Raw genomic sequence first — 12,123 nt, forward strand, 5'->3', positions numbered from 1 at the left:
GGTTAGCGTTCTGGCTGGGTTTTCATTGGCTAATTGGTTAATAAACAATAGAAGAAATAAACGCTTAAAATAGATTTTTTTTCTCTCTCTCTCTCGCTCGCTCTCTCTCTCTATATATATATATATTTTTTTTTAAACTAAATTACTGAAATAATATATTTTTTAAATGCACAATATATAACACTATTATATATATATATATATATATATGTGTGTATATATATATATATATATATATATAAAGAAAGAGAAAGACAGAGAGAGAGAGTGAGGAACAGGATGACTCACCTCTTCGAGAGACCCTCCTGTAACTTCAGGCAAGCATGTCGGACTCATAAATAAATGATGATGCGGGGTCCTGATGTGGGTTTTATAATGGCAGGATGAGGCATCTCGCTGCCGCTCTATCCCTCGGGGTCAGGGTTACTTTTCCCCCTGTTGTGAGAGGTGCAGCTGAAGCATCGATTTGCCACACATCATCTGTCTGGAATGAAGTATGATTTGTCTGCACTTTTCGGCTTTTCAACCTGCTAAGCTGCAGATTGAACACAAGCACAAGTGTGCAGCTGAGCATGCGGATGCTATATGGCTTCAGCTGATTTAGCTTTAGTTGTCGGTTCATTAAGTGTTCCTACCTGGTGGCATTCACAGGCCATCCTGATACAGCACAAATACTTCATTACCTTACTTAATAGACATTTTGGTTATCTATACTTTACTGGAGTAACTTTTTATTTCTACTTCGTACATTTTCAAACAATGATCTGAAATTTCTAGGGCTTACATTTTAAAAAATAGCCTCGCTTCTCCTATTTAATTTTAACTTGTTTTGATTCCGGCTTCTTATCGTTGAAACAAAACCCCTTTCCAAATAAATAAATAAATAAATAAATAAATAAATGAATGAATGAATGAATGAATGAATGAATAAATAAATAAATAAATAAGGGAGTCTAGTGCATCCCAATTTTTTAAACATTAACATTGTAAAATAATATTAGTCATTATGGCTTTTAGAAAAATGTGTTTTGGGCAGGGGGTGTAGTATCTTTTGTCAACCTTTATTCAAACAGTTTTTTTTTTCAGTTAGACATTTTGTCATGTAATATTTTCCCTGCATTCAAAAACAAAATCACTTTCTAATAATTTATGAAATAATTACATATGACAAGCACAAAAAGACAACATGCCATTTGTAACCCAGACAAATCTAAGATTTATATTCTGGCTTCATCATTTATATTTAAAAAAAATAATAATTTAATGGTACACAAAAACACACCCACGCATACATACCTGAGGAGCAAACCAGCTTCTGAAAAAGTCTTTGCAGGGTCAGGTCATTGCAAAGAATGAGAGAGAGAGGGAGAGAAAAGAGAGAGAGAGAGAGAGAGTATATATATACTAGTGCATATCAAAAATATTAAAAGTTACTCTATTTCAGTAATTCAATTTAAAACGAATACTCATATACCATTCATATAATAAAAAAAAAACTATTCACATAATTCGCTTTATCAGAATAGAGTGAATTTGATTGTGGTGGGATGAGGAATATAAAAATATACCTTTCAGACACCCTATTGGTTTATACACAATCCACGCATCACGCCACACTAAATAAAAACTTATACAAACTGTGCATGTTAGAAGGACCATAGTCATTCTGATGATGGGACCATTATATATAGTGTTTATTGTAGTGTTTATTATTGCAGTTTCAGATTGTCGACACTGACAAAGTTCCTTTTTGCTACAGGAAGCTTGACTGGACCTTCTTGTGGTATTAGCGAGGATGTAAAACATAATTATGCTGGTTTGGAAAGTGTGCGGTTGAGAGGAGACAGGAATGGAAAAATCTGTGTGTTCCCAGCGAATGGGCAACCAAGCCTGATGTTGTTTGGACGGCTTCCCTGAAATACCAATACATTCTCTCACACCCAACACACACCCACAGATACACACACAAACACCCACACACACACTCAAGTATCTCTCTCTCTCTCTCTCTCTCTCTCACCCTGTCTCTCTGCCTCTTTCTCCCACCTTCTTCCAGAATACTAATTTACCCACCCTCACTCGTACCCCCCCTGCCTCCTTCAGTGCAGTCTGAGACTAAAACAGTGGATCCTCCTCTAGCTGGAGGCAGTGGGCGCGTGCACATTGATGCGGTCAGATTCGAGCACACGCCTGGGTGCGTTCAAGGTTACGGAGCCATGCGGACAGACTGGACACGACACACAAACACAAGATTTACAGATGCACACGCTCACACACACACACACATAAACCCAACCAACACCACCTCCATCAGTATGATGTGATAGCAATATAAGGATGAAAGAAAGATAAGAGAGAAAGACAGATAGGAGAAAGACAGAAAAAGACAGACATGTGTTTATGTGCACGGTTCACAGGGAGGGGCAAAGAGGGAGGGGAGAGGAGATTTACTGCATTGTCAGAGGAAAATGGAAAGCCATAGAGTGTTTTGGCTTCTAACTGTGAGAGCTATTAGCGCAAGACATCCCCACAGTCTAGACTACATGCTCTAGCTGCATACAAAATAAGCTCAACGACAATTAACCACTCAAAATCTTATGCATGCTTACACTGTCTGGAAAACAGACAATGTAGGTCCGAAGGTACAAAGCTAAAAAGAAAGTACATGTACTGGTAAAGGTACAATATGATCTAAAAACATTCCATTCCATACTGAATCGCTACATTGACATCCCACAGTTTTTTTTTTTTTTTTTTTTTTTTTTTTTTTTTATACAATGGCGGCGCCCTTGCAGGCAGCGGCTGCTCATGCTCACGGAGAAGTCACAAAAGATACTGGAGAAAATGCTATTCCTTTTTGTGAAGGAATGTTTTACGACAGACAAATCCTGCTGTCCTTAAATATACCACGGGATATGGACCTGGTGGATGTAAACACGAAAGATCTTCTGAAAAGTCTCGGACTGCTGCACTCAGAGGGGGAGGACCACTCAGTGCCGACACTCTACAGGAAGTTTGGCCGCTTCCCGGGGCGTCGGCGGCGGCGTTGTATGCGGAGGCAGAAGCGAGGAGCTCGCGCTGGAGTTAGCGCACGGGCTAAAGCAAACTCCTGCAGAACACCGCTACCATCGATTCTGCTGGCAAATGTTCGCTCCCTGGAAAACAAATTGGACTATATACGGCTGGATATCGCATCAAAAAGGGAGGTGAGAGACTGCTGTGCTTTTGTGTTTAGTGAAACTTGGTTGAACACCACAATTACGGACAGTGCTATTAGCTTAGCAGGGCTAACAACATATCGGGCTGATAGGAGCAGCATTCTCAGTGGTAAATCACGCGGAGGTGGTTTATGCATTTACATCAACAACAGGTGGTGTACAGACTCTAAAATGGCCTCTTCTCACTGTACACCGGACATTGAATTCTTGTCAGTAAAATGCAGACCCTTCTATCTTCCACGGGAATTATCAGTAATATTTATCATTGCTGTTTATATTCCTCCTGATGCTGACACAAATGTTGCCTTGGATATCCTCTGTCACTACATCAGTGGTCTACAAAATAAACATCCTGGTGGAGCACTCATTGTTGCTGGGGATTTTAACAGGGCAAGCATGAAGAAAGTTCTCCCACATTTCTATCAATATGTACATTTCGCAACCAGGGGTGACAACACACTAGACCATGCATATTCCAATATCAAAACTGCATTTAAAGCAACCTCTCGTCCACACTTGGGATCATCAGATCACATTTCAGTGATGCTGACACCAGCATATAGGCCTGTGCTTACCAAGGGCAGACCCACTTCAAAGCTAGCCAGAGTGTGGCCAGAGGGAGCCATGACAACACTGCAGGGATGTTTTGATTGCACTGATTGGTCGGTGTTTAAAGAGGCTGCCTCATATGGTAAAGTAATTGACATTGGGGAATATGCTGAGACTGTATCAGCCTATATTCAAAAGTGCATAGAGGATGTACAAACCACCAAACACATCATATCTAGGGCGAATGAGAAACCATGGATGACTTCTGAGTTGCGAAAGTTGCTAAAAGCAAGAGACTCTGCTTTTAGATCTGGAGATCTAGTTGCCCTCAGAACAGCAAGAGCCAGGCTAAACAAAGCCATCAGACTGGCAAAGAGGGACCATGGACACAAAATACAAAAACATTTTCAGGACCACAGGGACACCAGGAAACTGTGGCAGGGGATTGGTACTATTACAGATTATAAGACCACCCCTAGGCCCCGGGATATTAACATTGAGCTCTTAAATCAATTAAACAATCACTTTGCTCGGTTTGAGGCTCTTAACAACACACCTGCAAAGAAGACTACACCACACCCAGGGGAACAAGTGCTGCGTCTGGATCCAGCAGATGTCCAGAACACCTTGAAGAGGATAAATATAAGAAAATCACCTGGCCCCGACCAAATACCAGGTAGCGTACTTAAAAGGTGTGCAGAACAACTGACGTATGTCCTGACAGACATATTTAATATCTCTTTGTGTCAAGCGGTGGTTCCTTCCTGCTATAAGGTCTCAGCCATCATCCCAGTTCCAAAGAAATCTACAGTTGACACCCTAGATGACTATCGCCCTGTGGCACTTACTTCAATAATAATGAAGTGCTTTGAGAGGCTGGTTAAAGACCATATCACCTCCATCTTATCCCCCTTACTCGACCCTCTTCAATTTGCATATCGCCCAAACCGCTCCACAGAGGATGCTATATCCACCGCCCTCCATCTGACCCTGGAACATCTGGAGCACAAGAATGCACTGGTCCGGATACTATTTGTTGACTTCAGTTCAGCCTTTAATACAATAATTCCACAAAACCTTATCAATAAACTGGGCTCTTTAGGTCTGAACACACCACTGAAAAACTGGATACTGGACTTTCTGACAGACAGGCCTCAGTTTGTACAGGGAGGAAGCAACAGATCAGACACCGTTACTTTAAGCACAGGCTCCCCACAGGGATGTGTTCTCAGCCCCCTACTGTACACCCTGATGACTCATGACTGTTGTGCAAAGCACAGCAAAAATTACATCATAAAATATGCGGATGATACTGGTGGGTCTCATTCAGGATGGCAAGGAGCAACACTACAGGGAAGAGGTGGACCTTTTTGCAGACTGGTGCAGTAAGAACAACCTGATCCTGAATGTGAAGAAAACAAAAGAATTAGTGATTGACTTCAGGAAAAAAGCGGCCATGCTCACTCCAGTCTACATTAGGGACACTGCTGTAGAGATCGTCCCTGATATGAAATTTTTAGGGGTTCACATGGCAAACAATCTCACCTGGTCCTTGCACATTTCCTCTGTTGTCAAAAAGGCACATCAGCGCCTCCACTTCTTGCGGAGGCTAAAGAGGTCTAATCTTAGTCCATCAGTTCTCACTACCTTCTATAGGGGGGCCATTGAGAGTGTGCTAACCAGCAGCATCTCTCTGTGGTATGAGAGCAGCAGCACCTCTGATAAAAAAGCACTGAGGAGAGTGGTGAGGATAGCAGAAAGGATTGTTGGGGCCACGTTGAGACCCCTTGGAGACCTGGCAAAACAACGCTGCCTGATGAGAGCAACTAACATCATTAAAGACCAAACCCACCCCTCCCATGGACTGTTCTCTCTTCTGCCCTCAGGAAGAAGATACCGTAGCCTGACATGTAGAACAACAAGATTCCGGGACAGTTTTTATCCCATGGCCATTAGGCTGCTGAACACTACTAAACTTTAAGCACTATCTAAGGTGCAATATATTAGTGCAAATTATTATTATTATTATTATTATTATTTATTTTTATTTTTTTCCCCCCCTCTGCTTCCTACTTCTTCTTCTCTCTCTATAGTGGCTATCTATTTGTGACTTGATGCAACGTAATTTCGTTCTGCAATGCATTTGTGATGTGGTGCTGAATGACAATAAAGATTGAATTGAATTGAATTGAATTGAATTGAATTGAATTGAGAATGGTCTTCATCTGTTATAAGAGAACCCAATAGATGGTATATGGAGGGTATGAAGACCATTCATTAAAAAATAGTAATGTTCCACACCTGTGGAACCAGTGACAGTTTGGTATCCTTTTTTTCTGAGAGTGAAGACCAGCACTTGCTACTCTATACTTTCTTTTAAAACAAAATGGCACAAAACTGTCACTGAAGGAGTATCCTCAAGGGTATGCCTTCAGTAGCTTTAGTTAAAGTGACAGTCCTTAAGTTTTTGGTGAGAATCTGTAATTGCACTGAGCATGCTAAAAAGTACTTTTAATTGGATATGCTATGGATCTGTTGCATTTTAGCTTTAGCTGGCCAGCTCTCTTCAGTTCTAATTAAGTGTTTTTTTAGTCTAACAATAAGTGAATGAGCAGATAAAGGGTGAGTTTCTACATGTTTGCAGTAAGTCTTGTATCGATACCATTAGCAGTGTTGCATTTCCTGTAACCAGGAAAAGCTGTTATATCCTGAAAAAGGTCCCAGGACCTACCACCTTTGTTTTAAAATAAATATATGTGGCTTCGCATGGTTTGTGGTTTTGTAATGGTGGCAGAAGCATATTGATGCTATGTATTGTAATATTTTTACAATATTTTTTTATTTTTCTTTTAATTTAAAAAAACAAATATTAAGGCCTGTTGCTTTAAATTATATATTGCTATGATTTGCACACAGTATCAACCATCTGTTACCACATAGCAGTCATTTCATGTTCAGCAAACAATTAGCATAACAGGTTAGTCATTGGTGCTAACCCTCTATTTCAGATCATATTAATAAAAAGATGTAAATTAACAAAATTTATTTTGGTTTATTTGGACCTTGTAGCAAAATATGGTCAAATATCTAAATTCTATTAATATTTGCATCTCATTTTTAAGCAATTTAAGCATGGCTGGTATATTTTATTATTACAGAGAAAGTGTTACATAGAGATGAGCTCCGTTATTGAAGAGAGAAGTGAGCAGATGTGTGATGGTATCATCCTTAGAGCGCATGAGGGGGTAGGCCTTTAATGGGTCCATGGAGTCCGGCATCAAAGAAGTGACCAGCTTTTCAAAGCACTTCATCATGACTGATGTCATGGCTACTGGGTGATAGTCACTGAGGCATGCTGGCTGGGCTTTCTTTGGAACAAGAACGGATTGTTTAAAGCAGGCTGGTACAATGCCCAGCATCACTGAGACACTGGCTTTGAAGACTCGACTACGGATTCCAGATGAATGATTTACTGAAGTCTCTCTCTGTGATGGTAAAAGCATTCTCTCCTCTGACGAGCTCTGTGTGAGTATGGCTGGCTGCATTGTTAGCACAGTTAGCCCTGCTAACGCCAGTAGCGCTTTCTGTTGTAGTCTTGTTCACCAGAGAGGCATCCACACTCCTCAGTCTGCAGGATGTGCTTTTGTAGTCTGGTATAATTCTCAATCCTTGCCACAGGGTCTAGAGCCATTCAACTGGACAGGTGACTCTAGTATCTCCTGTTGTCCCTACATCATAGGTAGCGGTTTTATTCACCCACAGTTAATGGTTGGAAAATGTCTTGACAATGTTTTTTCAGTCAAATCATCCACCAGTTTCCCAACAAATCTACAGCTATATTCCTAAACACTGGGCAGTCACTGATTGGCCTTTACAGAGTGCAACCTTAGTTTGAATCGGAAATTCCAGATTCAGCTATCTAAATTTAAATTTAAAATTAGGCACTGTATATATGCTTAAGACAGACAGTGTCTCAGTCCTCAACCACAATCAACAGATCATCCTTGTGGAGTGTCTGAAACTGTGAAAGAGCATTGTGAAGTTCACACAATGCTTTATCCATGTTCCCCATAAACAATGGTGATGTTTCTACTACTTGTTGGTTGCTGTTCACCTTCACACACACTCCACAGTCCTTTTTACTTCCTCCTGACACCACAAAAAATAACCTGACCAGTATAAATCAGACAAGGTTGCAGTCCTTAAAGTCTCTATTGAACTTGATCTTGGCCCTGAGATCCCTGAGCTTGTTCCACATAGAACAGACATGATTCTAGATAGGGTAGCTGGGTGTGCTTGAGCCTTTGAACTTTTCCTTTTCCCTATTTTTCACACTTTTTACAGGTCTAAGCTCTTTTTTCTTTTCACCATGGCTCAGATCAGTTATGGATAACTCTATCTAAAGTTAAAGTGGCTAAGTGAAATTTGCAAAACGCAAACTTGTTCTTCTTCTTCAAAATCTCATTTGGCCAGTTTGGATCAAGGGTTATAATAACTAAGCAGATCCATGGTGTAAAGAAAAAGAGCTTAGACCTGGAAAAAAAAGTAAAAAAAATCTAAAAATAGGCAGTGTGATCAGAGCCATTGTGACGGCAGCCGACCTCATATGTGCGATCTTGGAATCTTTAAACAAGGTGCACCATTCCTAGAGGTACTGCAACACCACAGGTTGATGTGAGGAGGAGTGGAAGCTTCACTTCCAGTTGCCTGTTCAAAATTATATTTAATATTTAGTCCTCATATAAAGAACTTATCAGATATTACAGTGATATGACACTGTGCGGCACGGTGGTTGGTGGTAAGCACGTTTGCCTTTCAGTACTGGGGTCTTGGGTTCAAGTCCCTTATCTTGGGTTCTCCCTGTGTCTGCATTGGCTTCCTCCAGGGATTTTGGCTCCCACAGTTATTATAATTTGCCCTTCTGGCATGTGTCTTTATATATATATATGTGTGTGTGTGTGTGTGTGTAAATGTGTGTATGTCTGGATGCCCAGATATGGATTGGCACTCACAGTCCTGGGTAAACCACTTGTATGATGCAGTCCTGCTCGATGCAGATCGATGGACGTTTCCGGATAAAAGCTACTATATAAGTCTAGCTTTATTCAATAATTTGTTCAAGAACACATACTACACTTGATCTTAGCCAAAATGCAGAGAAGCAATCTAAGTGTTGGTGACACGACTGCACAGAAATAATGTGATTTTCAGATTTAGGTTTATGAGTTAATATGACATTTACATTTACATGTACAACATGTAGCAAATGCTCATATCAAGAGTGACCTATAAAAGTGCTATAGTGTCCACATCTACTTCCAAGCATAGATGCTTCCAAATGTCAAATGTCAGCATAGATATTTAGATACAAAAGATGCACAAGGCTTAACAGCTAGATATAGTACATGGAGTACACTATGTCTGAATGTCAAATAAAAATCATAATAAGTCATGAGTGCAAAAACAAGCTTTAAGTGCAAGATTAGTGCAGATTTAAGAGTTCCTGAAAGGGATGTTTCTTCAGCGAGGAACTCTGACATCCAGAAACCCTGGGGAAGTTCAGACCACCCATTTTGCCATGAAGAAAGAAAACTCTAGAGGCTTATCTTCTATACATCCATACAGGGATGTTGGAGGATGTGGAGTCATACTTGAAGCTTGCAGGTTGGGTTTTTATTTATTTATTTTTAATTTTACCAATTAAAAATGGCCAATTACCCATTCCACATTTATATGAACTCCATCTCATACTAGTGTGACACTTGCGAGTGGTGGCTTCTATTAGTTAGCCATTTTCACCCATGCACTTATATACTGACTACGCCACTCCCGTTAAAAGGTGGGAGGAAACCCAAAAGGAATGTGAAGCCCTTCCCCTTCACAGATCCCGACTGTACTAAAACAGTCTATAGAGGCAGAGTTTGATATCAAAAATACTTTTATTCACAATCATCAAAACACAAACATATAAAAAAACACAATGGACACCAGTTTTGGATGGAACAAAGCAAACCAAAAATAAAGGATCCACAAACCCCACAGCTTAACACTACACTGCACACCACACCAAACAAACCATAATGGGGAGGACTAGCTTGGATTCTTTCTTTGGTAACTTCAAAAATAATGTTCAACAAAACACACTAGTTGAAAGAAACTCACAAGTGTGACAGAGTATTCATTTATAAAAAAAAAAAAATATATATATATATATATATATATATATATATATATACATTATACATATATTATATTTTTTTTATTAATACTCTGCCACACTTGTGATATATATATAAATATATATATATATATATATATATATATATATATATATATATATATATATATATATATAAATACAAAACCAACAAAGTTACTGAAACCAATGAAAAAAAGAAATTAAACTAATTAAATATAACCGAAAAAAACTAAGAATTACAAAATTAAACAAAACTTAACTACAATTATGCAGATAATCATAGCCAGAAAACTATGAAAAAATAAAGTACCAAAAAAATCTAACAAAACAAAGAAACTGCAGAAAACTAAAGCAATCAGTAAAGAAATTATAAAGAAAGCAATACAGAAACTATCCAAAAAAAAAACAATAAATGGACCATCAAAAACAGTAGAGAAGCATTAACAAAACAGTAGAGAACCGTCAAGAAAACAGTAGAAAACAGTCAAGAAAACCGTAGAGAACCATCAAGAAAACCGTAGAATACAGTGGCCAATATCCTCAGCTTTCAGCCATGCACACATCCTGCCAAGACACACATAATTATTCAACATTTATTTATTTATTCACTAGTAATGCCAACAACAGTAGAAAAGAGAAGATTGGCATGTATCTCCCTGACACACAGTTTTTTTTTTCTCAACCTGCCACTGGGGCAGAATCACTGGGTAGCCAATGATTTCAGAGGAAAGTACTGGATCTCCAGGTCTGATACATCAGCCAACCTCTGCTGACCAACATTAAATTAGGAGTGGTATGGGGAGAGAGCAAATCCAACTTTGCTCTCTTGGACTCCGGCTGCTGATTGTGTGCAGTATTATCTAGGATCTAGTAGATTCTCAGATCATGGTAACAGCAGCTTAGTTCTCTGTAACTCTTGGAACCCCTGTACAAATTAAGTTGTAACCATTTTCTCCACGTAGGCAGGGGCTGGTCAGTTTTTTTCCTTTATACAGTACCTTAGTGTCAGGGACAGGAAAGCCAGTAAAAAGAATGCAGCTAAGAAAGATTGAGTATTGCCTCTTAGTTTTGAATCGGTTATAAGATGGAGAATGATTTGTGGTATTCAGAAGACAAGCATGGTAAGGGGGGCCATAGTCAAGCCCTGAGATAATGAGGGACTAAATAAACACAGTGGTGGTCTTTCTAGAAAGCAAAGTACAATTCTGAACGAGTGAGTCAGGTCTGCAGTCACAAATGACAACTAGTCATCCACAACTACACCAAGACTTTGTTCATCTACAGATGGGGTGACCAGCCAGCTCTCAAAATGGTGGCCAGATTGTGATGCTGAAAAAAAAACAATGATACATGTACTTGTATTATGTTACAAGGGTTTCAATTCGTTATATATATATATATATATATATATATATATATATATATATATATATACATAGTGAGACAATAAGCAAGTATTGCAATTTTTGAAAATCTAAACTTTTAGGATAACATTAATGAAAAACTCTTGCTGTGTGTGGGTGAGCATTATGCTGCTAAACCTGCCAGATGGAACACCTGCCATGAGAGGAAACTCATGGCTGCATGAGGCTGCAGGGTGTTCTGCACATATCACAGAGCTGTTAATGTTCCTTGTATCATGTTTATGTGCCTTGTTTATTATAATCCTGGTTAAATCACCACTCCAGTGTTTGGGGCAGTGTGTCATTTGAGCCACTTTCATATGTGGTCCTAAATTGGATACGTATCCGATCCATGGACATGCGACATAATTTGTAACTGGTCAAATTAATGCATCTTTTTGCTTTTACACATGCGCTACGTGCTTCTCTCTCGTACCCACACATCTCTTGGTGCAGCTGTGCAGCTATAGCTGCAAAAACAGCAAAAGCAACCTGCCTGGCCTTTTTTCTCCTCCTCGACCTGAGCATGTACTTCATTTATTTCAGCCTTATAAAGCTACAAGTCGTCTCTCAAATGACATTTGAGAGAAGGCGATGTTTATACACGTATCAATGTGCGGATGTGAGGCGTTTCAGGGACAGATTCGTTTACATTACACACAGATACAGGTCACTTACATTTGTAAAAGGTGAACTGTCAAAATCCGATCTAAGCAAAAAAATCGGATTTGAGCAATTTGGATTGTAATGTGAA

The 12,123-nt window shown here is 39.4% G+C and overlaps 1 pseudogene; it reads right to left on the reverse strand.

Annotated features, from left to right (window-relative positions):
• Nucleotides 1–8,844: 8,844 nt before the first annotated feature.
• LOC125799524 (U2 spliceosomal RNA) lies at nt 8,845–8,933 on the reverse strand (annotated as a pseudogene).
• Between the last annotated feature and the right edge of the window lie 3,190 nt (nt 8,934–12,123).

This window comes from Astyanax mexicanus, chromosome 3, assembly GCF_023375975.1.
Source record: "Astyanax mexicanus isolate ESR-SI-001 chromosome 3, AstMex3_surface, whole genome shotgun sequence".
NCBI lineage: Eukaryota > Metazoa > Chordata > Actinopteri > Characiformes > Acestrorhamphidae > Astyanax > Astyanax mexicanus.